Below are 12543 nucleotides of genomic sequence, written 5' to 3'. Positions count from 1 at the left end.
TGCTTATCGTTAGCGGACATCGATCTAGCTTCACTGTATGCAGAGTCCTTGAATTCCATATCACAGTAACTCTGAAACTGTTCATTTAGCCGCAGGTCGGCCTTTATGAAGTTAGCAGTGCGAGTGTTAGCGTTCGTAACCTTGCCTAGTGGACCATTAACCACCCAACCGAGGGTGGTTCTTGTAGCGTAAGGTCCTCCATTCTGACTTGGAATAACCTGCTGAGGCTCAAGGATTTCTGGGGCGTCGCTGCCAATGAGCAAGCCGACATCCGCATCTATATGGGGGATCTTCACTTCGGAGAGGTATCGCCACTTTTCGACATCTTGTTGGTTTGCGACACTTTCGGTAGCAACAGGCAGACTTGGTCTTGTGAACAGGACTGGGAGCTCGAAGAGATTCTTCTCATCCAAGTCCAGTACTTCTAAACTTACAACCCGACAATCGGTTTTGCTGTTCTCCTTTTCCATAGTCGTTAATGACACCGTGGTCTTTTTTCCTGACAAGTTCAGTTCTTTTGCAGTAGCTTCTCTGAACAGAAAGATGCGTTGGAGCCATTGTCCAGAAATGGGTAGGTTTGAATCATCCGATAAGAGCCCTTTGCTTTCACTTTAATTGGCAAGATAGCGAGACCGGTTGCGGATGCTTGATTTTGTTTGCTGTGTGGTCCTAAAGCTTCATTTCTTTCATCAGCAAAGCCATTGTGAACCCTCTGATTGTCCAGTAGCTGTGTAGCCCCTGTACCACTGGCTACCCTAGCTCCGGAAGCCGGAAGCGATATTAGCAGTTGGTCAGTCATTCTTTGGCTGCAAGAAGGAGGAGTGTTTGGTGTAGACATTGCAACCAGTTACACGACAGAAGCTTTCTTTCGGACAAGAGTTGGAGAAGTAGCCAGGCACAAGGCAGTTATCGCAAATGTTTTTGGAGCGGACAAAGTTAAATCTGTCTTTCAAAGACCTCTATTTAAACTCATCGCAATGGGACAGTCAATGCTGGGCATTACAGAGAGGGCATTTTTGGTTATAACCGTTAACTGGTGTGTGGGTTCCTGCTGAAAGACCGCGTCAATGGCGAAGTTTGGACACCTTAGGGGGTGGCTTCTCTCTGAACTTCGATCCCCTGGGAGGTACTGGGTTGTCCTTTGTAACATTTCCAAAGATGGCGAGTGTGGCAGCACGAGCCTTTGAGGTAACGAAACCATCTATGTCTTCTATTGTAATTTCCCGTTCTTCCGCTTCGGTGATCCTGTCTGCGACGTCACGCCACTTCAGTTTCAATCCATATGGCAGCCTGTGAACGATCACTTTCAGGGTATCTGGATTCTCCTTTTTGCTAATATAGCCGATTTCCCTTTGAGTATTCTTGTAGCCAGTGAGCAGAAACGAGAACCGCCGTAGTGCAGAGTTGTCCTCTGCTTTAATGGGTGGTCCCTTTTTTAACTTGTTGACGTAAGCAGTAGCAATCCAGTAGCTTTGACCGTATCGTTTCTTAAGTAGACTTCTAGCTTCCTGATATCCTTCCTCAGGTTTCATAGATAAACAGCTGGACACCAACTCTTGCTCTTCTTCGGATGTATATTGTACCAGATGGTATAATCTTGCGCTATCACTGGTGGTTTTGCTTTCGATTACGTTTTGGAAGGCTCGTATGAATCCCCAGTACTCGATAGGGTCTCCGCTGAAAGTACGTACCTCTGGTTGAGGGAGTGTCAGGGCAAGTCTGCTCTCTTGTTGTCGCTGAAAGTAACTGTTGCATCACGGAATTCAGCTGGTTTTAATGAGCTAACAAACTTTCGAGAAACGTGTCGGGCGGACCACGTTCCTCTTTCGCTACTGAGTTCAGGTCATCGCATGGCCAACTGTCGGCATTCGGAATAAGAGGTTTGCTAACTTTAGGAACTTCACTATCGCTATGGGAGTACGTAGGTCGGTTGACAGCTGGAGCTAAAGAGTTAGGGGTTGCCTCGCGATCTGCCTCTGCTTCTACGTTGACCAACTCCTCAGCTCGTGCCTTTCCAATTTCTGTTTGGAATTCCAAAGATGTTCTTCGTTGTTGGAGGCTTAGCTCTTCCTTTTGGAGGGCGTGGAACCTTTCAAGGCTGGCGGCTTCGGCTTGTAAAGCTGCTCGTGTAGCGGCGGTCTTCGTCTTGGCGGCTGAAATTGAACTCGCGCGGGAACCAACTGCAATCGACGAACGTTTTCTCGAGCGGCCTGATGACTTTCAATTGGCACGAGAACCGGCGTTGCTAATTGAATCCTTAGGATGGAACTCTTTTGAGGCTGTAGCAATCTTGTTTCGATAGCTGTCGACGAGATTCAGTTACCAACATCACGTGCCAAATCCGTTCCTAGACTTCCTAACGGAAAACTGCTGCGTTAAAATAATCATTGGACTCTCATTTCGTTTGCGTCACGAAGTTGAGAATGATAAGCGGCATGGGCATCCTCAGAGGAACTCTTGGAAGAATTGTTTGAATTCTTCGATTCTGCCCTTTACTAGATCGTAATAATTGTTAGACTTCAGCATCAACCTTTTTATTTCGTTTTGGGCCTTAGTAAGAATTCCCTTCTTAGAACTTCTGCTCCTTGTGAGCTGTAGGAGTTTTTCGGATCGAACTCCGTCCCAGTCGAGAGTAACATTTTCTTGCCTAGCCTGCGGAACAGGCGCATTAGCGGGGAAGAGGGCAAAACGCGATACGCGAGCGCGAAGCGCGAGAAGGAACAAAAAAAGGATTTTTTCGTCTTGCGCTTCGCGCTCGTGTATCGCGTTTGTCCACGCGCGTGTTGTGGAACGTGATAGCTTATTGCATAACTTGAACACGTGTCAGGTGACGTGTTTCAAGCCAGTCTTCGGAAAGGTGAAAATCCAAGGATAACTGATGAATAACGCCAGACTTCACGGCAAATTCGAACTGATGTGGCTTTCCGAAGGCCTTGGCTGGGCTACCTAACGTAACAATTCAAACACGTGTTGTTCACTTCAAGTAATGCAATAAGCTATTCCCTATGGGGCCACATATAGCTATATAGCCAATAAAAGGGAATAGTACCTCCGGGAATGTATATGCGGATCATGCTAGAGAGGATGGGTCGTCGAGGGTTTCAAATAACAAGAATAACGATTATAGAGTACACTGTTCTGTCTGGCACGTCGAGACACGCATAACATCAACTTGCGCTGTCGCTGCACCATCAATAAAGTACTTCGTATTTCTGTTTTGTGAGTTTATACACTTCCAGTGTTCTGCAGAACTATTACTTATAGTGAATCTTCAGTCTAAATTACAGCTTATGTTAACTTTAACACTATAGAAACAAGGTAACACGCTGGCTACCGGCTAGACTGCATTTGCTTGTACACAGTGTTATTCAGACTGTTCAGACAGTTCTTATTGTTTCTCTAACTACATTCCATGTTTAACAAGTTCTTACAGTAAACATTTTCCTGTTATCAAAAGGTAGACTAAGGTAGCCATGATGAAATTGCCTTTAACATTCTATTAAAATTAGCTAAAGTTCATCAGATATTCTAAGATTCTAGGACTGCGTATACACGAGTAGAAAAAATCACCTTGAAGAGAACTTATTGGACAATCAGTTGTTCCTCTGAAGTTCATCGATCTTTTGGTTAACTATATCCATTTGTTGAATAGTTAGACCAGCTATTCGTTGGATGAGGTCAGCCACCCTATCCTGCTTGCGGTTCAAAGCCCATAACTCTTCCCTTACATTACCCTGCTCGTTGTCGCCAAACCATGGATTGTCAAAATCGGTTGCATTGACCGCGTTGAATGCATTCCTGGTGGTCACCTGGTCGAATGCAATGACGAACGCTCCTTTGGGGACAGTTCTGTTCCTTCTGTTGTTGTTTTCCCAACACACGACACGAAGATTACTGCCGTTCTTGTAGCCGAAGCCGTAGTGAAATCCTAGATTTCTGTCCAGAAAACATACAAACGTTCGGGACGCAATTTCGTCTTGGCCAGAGAGCCTAACGCCATTCCCTATTTCTTGAATAACAGGGGCTAGGACATGGAACAGGCTCAGATCATCCATTACGTGCGCCTTTTCGATTTGACTCAGAGCCGAAACTGGTGAATTCATAATGTCTTTTATTTTGTGTAAGTTGATCTCTGATTGGTTAAAATGTCTCACACCACTTGCTCTATTCAATGAAATATCGAAATATCGAAACACAAACATTGCTGCTCACTTCATTATATTACTCAGTTTGTTCCCAGTCTACAAGTTCTTATTCTCCTCTCAAGAGAAACAGTGAAATCACCTGAACGTTCAGTTTATAAGTTCATCAGACATTACCAGATAGTCTGACAGCCCAGAAGCTCTCCGAAAGGAATCACAACTTTTGCTCGCCATTGACCGTAAAGGACAGTTGTTGTCTTCCAATTCAAGACTTTGAGCACGTGCTTCTTCTCGCTATATCTTCTTGCACTTGCAGGTGATATTTCCTCGGCTCTTTCAACAAGTATTTTTACTATCGAACGTTTTTTGTGGCGTTTGTTTGTATGCGACTGAGTATCAAACTTTTCGGTAGTGATATCTCGCATCTTCCTAGAAGTCCAGAGAGTCTTCAGCAAGCGCCTATTTATCAGTTTTAGAGTGAGTTTAGACTTGCATAGTTACTCTAGGAGACAGCTATTTTCTTAGTTACTGAACTACATGCTTCAATATTCTTCGGCCCAGTTCAGACGTCGTGCTTCCACCGTGCCGAACTTAATTGCAATTTGGTTCGACTGTGGCACGGCAGGAAAACAACTCTGATTCGGACGTCGTGCCAAAGTCAAATCAAATTCAGAATTTACTGATACCTCGTAACAATTCTCCTCCTAACTCCCCGTGGGAACGCAATCCCGCCAAATTATATTAATACAGTTTATGGATTTTGTTTGGCGCGAGAGAAGCACGACGTTTCAATCGCCGCCGTGCCATAGTCGTATAGTAAGGCAGAGCTTGTGGAACTTAATTGCTTGCCGAACTTAATTCAGAAGTTTTGTCGAGAATATGATTACGTAATAAGGGTGTGACGTTGTTAATATTTACTTATAACTGACAAGAGACAAAAGAAGAGATCTTTTTTTGTACACGTGGGATCGAGTTGAACGAGCCAGTAATGAAAAGTGTATATCGAGAGTGATTAGCGTTGAGCTTGATGTAAGCCTGTATTGAGAAATTAATCAGAGCATTAAAGCAATTCACAACACAAGTGGCACCTCCGACGGGACAAGACGAAAGTGAGAGTGCTCGAACAAGAGCATGCAAGAATCCGACCCGAGCAAATATGACGGAGAAGCAAATAGCAGAGTTGGACACCAAAGTTAAAATGCTTTACTTCAAACTCAACCAAACCGACGAGATAGTGGAGAAACGAGAACGACAATCTTTAGAGCGCCACCAATCATCGATTACAAGTATTGTTAGTGCAGTGGATACGCTTAAGTCCGCAGTAGAGGAAAAGAAGGTCACAAAGGGAGAGAGCGAGGACGCGATAAAAACATGGAGCGGAGAAATCGAAAAACACCTCGAGAAGGCCGACCAAGCAACAAACAGAGTTCAGTCCACAATCCAAGCGATAGATATGGAGGAGCAGGAGAAAAAAGCGTTGGAGAATCATAAACTGCAGATGGAGTTCGAGAGAGAGATTTTAGAGCAGAAAGCGGAGTTTGAGAAAAACCGTGAACAACAAAAAGCAGCCACCCAAGCGACCGAAGAATGTAAATCGTCTTCAGCTGCCAAGCTCCCCAAATTATCCATAACGAAGTTCAATGGGAGGATAGAAGAATGGCTCCCTTTCTGGGGGAAGTTTACATCCGAAATAGATTCCACTGACCTGGCACCCCTCACTAAATTTGGATATCTAAAAGAGCTGTTGGAGCGGCACGTGAGCAAAGATATTGATGGGCTACCATTTACAGAGGAAGGATACGAAAACGCGAAGGCTATTCTCGAAGCGGAATATGGACAACCGACAGAGATTTTAAATGCCTATATCAAGAACATAATGGAGCTGCCGATTATTACCGGAGCAAATCCAAGAAAGGTCAAAGAGTTTTATAAACAATTGCGCTTCAACGTACAAAGTTTGGACACGCTTGGACGGCTCGCAGATGTCAAGGGAAACGTGAGATGTACTTTGGACAAGCTTAAAGGAATTAAGGCCGATCTGGTCCGTGGAAATGAAGGCTGGAAGGACTGGGGTTTCAAAGATCTTTTGACAGAGCTGCAGAAGTGGACCCAAATCAATCCGGTAGAAGAGTTTGCTGCAGAAAAGCCAGAGAAAGACCCAACAGGGAAAAGAAATCAACGATTTAAACCGCCCCTGCCTGCCTTCAATACACATCAATCAAAGCCGCGTTCCGGAAATCAGTGTGTCCACTGCGAGGATGACAAACACAGAGCAATTAATTGTACAAAGGTCACAAGTGTTTATGAGAGACAGAAAATCCTATCAGAGAAAAAACTGTGCTTCAATTGCACAGGTGCAAGACATCGCGCTGATGAGTGTAAAAGCAAGTTAAGGTGTCAGATCTGTGATCGCAAACATCACACGTCCATTTGTCACAAGCAAGAAAACAAGACCAATCCACTCCTTGTCGCCACAGGAATTCCAACCGGAAATGTGACATATCCAGTTGTTGTTGTCGAAGTGGAAGGAATTAAATGTGGTGCTTTGTTGGACACGGGTGCGGGGAGCTCGTACGCATCTGCCGCCCTTTTGGACCGCATTTCAAGCATTGGGCACAAGAAAGAAGTCCGAAAAATAGAGATGTTGCTAGGAGCGTCAACAAGAGAAGTAGAGCTGGCTACTATCACCATTTCTGATGTAAACAGAGAATTTTCAATGCCTGTGGAAGTCACTAAAGTGGACAAAGGAGAACTGCTTTTCCTGGAAAACCCAAAGTATCAAGAAGTGATCGCGAGGAATCCACACTTGTCCGAAGTTGTAATGAACGATGTGGACACAAAGAGCCGCCTACCAGTGCACATAATTCTAGGAGCCGGTGACTACGCTAAAGTGAAAACAGAGAGTGTACCGAAGATCGGTGAGCCTGGTCTGCCGGTGGCTGAGTTGACGAAATTCGGCTGGATTATCATGTCTCCAGGAAAAGAGCCTCTAGACTTAACAAACGTACTGTTAACTCAAACATCCCATGTAGATTACCAGGAACTTTGTCGTCTTGATGTACTTGGGTTGTCTGACACACACCCTAACGACCAGAGCAGCGTGTATGCCGAATTCAAAGAGCAACTTGTGCGACAAGAGGAGGGCTGGTACGAGACTGGCTTACCACGGCGAGGAAATCATCCTTTGCTACCAAACAATAAGGACGGAAGTCTTCGACGACTTGCAAGTCTAAACAAGAAGCTTGAGCGTCAGGAACTGACAAATCAATATGCAGAGATAATCGAAGATCAGAAGAAAGAAGGGGTTGTCGAGAGAGCAGACGAGTCATCTAGTAATTGCCGAGAATTCTACATACCACACAAACCTGTCCTGAGAACCACAGCGGAGTCAACAAAACTGCGAATTGTGTACGACGCGTCAGCAATAGCCTTCAGCGGTGCTCCGTCGCTAAACGACTGTTTGCATACTGGCCCGCCCCTGCAGAACAAACTCTGGAACGTGCTAGTAAGAGGGCGCTTTAACCCCGTGGCCATTACCGGCGATTTACAGAAAGCATTTCTGCAAGTGAGAGTAAAAGAGTCTGACCGCGACGCAATGCGCTTTCACTAGCGCCGAGACGAACAATCCCCATTGGAGACCCTTAGATTCACCAGAGCCCTATTTGGACTTGCGCCATCTCCTTTTCTACTGGGGGGAGTGATCGAGGTGCAGCTGAACCATTGGGAGGAGAAAGAGCCGGAACTAGTAGCCAAGATTCGCAAGGAACTGTACGTTGACGACTTAATCTCGGGATCAACTACAGTGTGCAAGACTCGAGAAATGAAAGATAAGACCTCAACAATCTTCCAAGACGCTTGTTTCAACCTTCATAAGTGGCACTCAAACGTCCCCGAGCTGGAATCAAAGCAGTCTCCTCAAGCAGAAGGAGAACCAACCTACGCAAAGCAGCAGTTAGGAGTCCCACAAGGAATATTTTCTATTATGCTCGGTCTCCCGTGGAACAAAGAACAAGACTCACTTAGCATCACAGTCCCACCAGAGAAAGCAACGCTGAGTAAGAGAGGTATCTTAGCTAAGCTAGCTAAGATATATGACCCCCTGGGACTTGTCTCGCCTGAGACACTTAGTGGCAAACTCATCTACCGCGCAGTTTGTGATACGAGAGGAGCCTGGGACGCAGACCTATCACGTGGTCTTGCCAAGCTGTGGGTCAAGTGGGAAAGCAAACTGCCAGAAAGCTTTACCATACCGAGATCGCTAGTTGTTCATCGAGAGGAAATCGAACAAATCGATCTACATTCGTTTGGAGACGCGTGCGCAAATGGAGTCGCAGCCTGCGTTTATGCAGTCATCCGACAAGCATCCGGAACTAGCCAGGGCCTAATTGCGGTTAGATCGAGACTGTCCAAACAAGGACTGACCATCCCGTGGTTGAAATTGGTCGCTGGTCACATGGCTGTGAACCTCGTTGACAATGTGAGAGACGCTCTGGATGAGCTTCCTGTAAGAAGCACACAATGCTGGTTGGACAGTTCAGTAGCCTTGTACTGGATTCGAGGGCAAGGAGAATATAAGCAGTTCGTAGCAAATCGCGTGCAGAAAATAATCAGTCACAAAGAGGTGGCATGGCGCTATGTTCCCACAGCAGATAATCCCGCTGATCTTGCAAGTCGTGAAGGGCACGTAGAGGAAGCTGATCTGTGGTGGCATGGACCAAGGTGGCTTTGAACTCCAGAACTTTGACCAGCGGACGTACTAAACGAGCCGTCAGAAGAAAGCCAAACCGAAGCTAAACTTGTGCAGAAAGTGCTGGGAGTTGCAGTAAACTAGAAAACCGAGATTGAAGAAGTGCTACACAGGTTTCAGTTACAGAAAGCTGTACGTATCTGTGCGTGGATGCGGAGATTCGCACACAACTCGCTCCGTAGCCGAGAAACACCACGCGTCCTGGGACCACTGATAACCGAAGAGACAAACAGCCAGCGGCTCTTCTGGGAGAAACAGGCTCAGAAGAATTGTGACATTGAACGAGATCGCGTGGCGCTGAACCAGGACGGACTATTAGAATGCCGGGGCCGAATATAAGGAGAGTATCCAGTTTACATACCAGAAACCAGCATGCTTGGTCCCCGACTAGTAGAGGAAGCACACCAAGAAACACTGCACGGCGGAGTGGGGCTAACCATGGCCAAGGTGCGTACCCGTTACTGGATTCCAAAATTGAGACAGCTGGTGAAGAAAGTGCGCAAGAGCTGTCATGGGTGCAAGAGGTTCAAGCATCGGCGTATGCAGCTCCGCCGCCTGGAAACCTGCCAACTACCCGGACGCAAGGAACCAACCCATATCAACTGATTGGAGTGTCTAAACAACGAGAGGGAAAGGCCTATGTCTTGCTATATGCCTGCAGTCTTACGCGGGGAATTTATCTTGACCTCCTACCAAACTTGGAAACAGCAGAGTGCCTAAAGAGTTTGAAGCAGTTTATCGTGCGCCGAGGACGACCGGAACGAATCTATTCAGACAACGGCCGAACCTTTGTTGGCGCAGCAAGTTGGATTAGAGCTGTCATGGATGACGAACGACTGCAGACATACCTCTCCATCAATCAAATCAAATGGCAATTCAATCTGAACCTCGCGCCGTGGTGGGGAGGGCAGTTTGAACGATTGATTGGTCTTGTCAAGGCAGCCCTAAACAAGACAATAGGGAATGAACCCAAAGGCTGCCCCATTTCGGCCAAGACGTGATGCTGCAGTTGCAGCGCACTTACGTTTACAAGAGATTAGCCAAGAGGAAGTCTGAAATGGACAATCTGAACGAACAGTGCTATCAGCTTGCATTTAGCTGACGGACTGAAACTATAGAGACAGTCGTTTTGTTTACCTTAAGAGAAGTGATTATCAATGTGATGAGTGTGATTATTTTATTCGAGGCAGCTCGAACTTGACTGGAAAAACATATATCTCCCCCGGAGATATATGTGGGGAGTGTGTCGAGAATATGATTACGTAATAAGGGTGTGACGCTGTTAATATTTACTTAAAACTGACAAGAGACAAAAGAAGAGATCTTTTTTTGTACACGTGGGATCGAGTTGAACGAGCGAGTAATGAAAAGTGTATATCGAGAGTGATTAGCGTTGAGCTTGATGTAAGCCTGTATTGAGAAATTAATCAGAGCATTAAAGCAATTCACAACAGTTTGATTCAGACGACGTCCTTTCTGCCGTGCTTTTGTCGAACTTAATTCCTGAATTTAGGTCGGCGCGGCAGGAGCACGACGTCTGAACTGGGCCTTAGGGAAAAACTTGATCTGTAAATAGATGTAAAACTCGTTTGAGTTTACAAACCTAACCTTGGAGAATGCTAGGCAGGCATTCCTGGCTTGACAAACTGAATCTACCGACTATTACTTAGCACTTCCACACGAATACTGTAAAACAAAGAACAGAGGATTCCAATGAAGAACCTGAAACATCTTTAAGCTCAAACAGCCCGAAACTACAACTGGAACTCTGAAGTTCACGCCAAGAATTTCCATGCATGCCTACCGTAGGAACTAACCCGTGATCACACACAAATTTGGTAAACAAGTTAACCAACATAACTTCACTGAATGGAATCAACAAACTCCCGCCATTTAGTGCGGGCTAATCTAAACGTAGGGCAGCCTTGACGGTCATAAACAATCGCTTAACGATATAAGATTACTGATTTGACTCTCAAAGTCACTAAGTAATATAACACTCAGCTTCACAATTAACAAACGTAATTACTTCAGTTAAAAAGTACGGCATTACATAGTTAGTTTAGCCATTTCATACGCTAAGTACTCATTTCATAGACAGTTTAGCCATTTGAGAGGTTAGGTGGACCAATTCCATTTTCTGCCAAGCCATCAGCGCATTTCGTAAATTCATCTGAGCTGTGGGGTCAAACCAGGGAAACGTGAAATCGTTTGCATTAAAGTTGGGACTCGAAAATGGATATGGCGTGGTTACTTCGTTGAACACAAATATTGATGCCCATCTGGGTACAGTTCTGTTTACCCTTTGGCCATTTTCCCAGCTTACGACGCGGTAATTACTGCCGTTCCTGTAAATGTATCCAAAGCGAAATGTTCCCGTCGCGTCCAAATAACATCCAAATGTTTTCGAAGGTATATTTCCTCGGAAAAAAAGCTGTATTCTGTGTCCAATGTCTTGAACACAAGGTGGTATCACGTAGTAAGACATCACATTTCAGGCTTCTGTTGGTCTGGACAAACAGGTTGATGGCGAATTCAATGTGCACAACAGTTAATGTTGGCGCTGAACTTTTAACGACTCTCTCTGAAAGCGCAGTTTTCCATTCCATTCAATTGAATTCCTTGTTAAGTTCTGTGATTGGCTGAAATATATCACACCACGCATGAAGAGATTTTCTAAGAAAAACAGGGGGCGCTTTCCATTCGACCAAAAATTCCGAGATTTCCGGTCCGAAATTGAATGGAACGGTAAAATTTCCGGGAAAAGTTTTCGAAAATTTAGGAATACGTTTTGAGTGCACCCTCTTTGATGGAATTTCCGGAATTAGCGAAAATTTTGTGTTCCATTCACAAGAGATGTCGAGTTTAGTCTCCCCACCGAGCGTGAGCTCACGCAGGCGGTCGAAACAGCGTATCAATGCTCAGCTTGTGGCTTTGTGTCGAACGATTTCAGTCTTTTTCTACAGCATCAATGCAGCAATTTGTTTCCTTCAACCAGCAACGGTATGTTACAGCTGTAGTTATGCTTTTTTTTATCCTGCTCGAATTACGCTAACTTCGACTTTCGCTCATCAGTAGTTCTGTTCCCGCCGTTTTGCCATTTTGTTAAATCAAGTTAGCACAAAGCAGGCAACTGCAGCCAGAAGTATTACGTCGTCATTGCTATCGAGGATGGTACAACTTATTGTTTCACAGTCATCCTGCTCTAAAGCCGCGAAAATGTTCAAAAAGTCCGCCATTTTCAAACACAACAAAGTTTCACCCAGCATGCTCTGTGTTGCAGAGCACGTGACCTCGAATTCTGGAAAGCGGTCGGACGCGTTCCATTCGACCAGCGAAAATTACGAAAATTTGAACCGGTGATTTTTGTTGAATGGAAAGCGCCCAGGATGTGGACGGACATTTTGAACATTTTCGCGGCTTTAGAGCAGGATGACCGTGAAACAATAAGTTGTACCATTCTCGGTAGCAACGACGACGTAATACTTCTGGCTGCAGTTGTCTGCTTTATGCGGAGGGAATTAACTCTTGTAAATGGGTACATCGAAGTAACTATTCCAGCGAATTTGTCGGGGGAGTTCGAAAACCATTTCCGGATGACTAGGAAAATGTGTCCGTTATTGACACAAGAAATAATGCACCCTGGGTGGATTC

The 12543-nt window shown here is 45.3% G+C and overlaps 1 pseudogene; it reads left to right on the top strand.

Moving 5' to 3' along the window:
- Window positions 1–5176: 5176 nt before the first annotated feature.
- LOC145502613 (uncharacterized) lies at window positions 5177–9101 on the top strand (annotated as a pseudogene).
- The last annotated feature ends 3442 nt before the right edge of the window (window positions 9102–12543 follow it).

This window comes from Orbicella franksi, chromosome 11 (genome assembly GCF_964199315.1).
Source record: "Orbicella franksi chromosome 11, jaOrbFran1.1, whole genome shotgun sequence".
NCBI classification, from domain to species: Eukaryota; Metazoa; Cnidaria; class Anthozoa; order Scleractinia; family Merulinidae; genus Orbicella; species Orbicella franksi.
The sequence above is the reverse complement of the archived record's forward strand: the minus strand, read 5'-3'. Positions and strand labels throughout refer to the sequence as shown.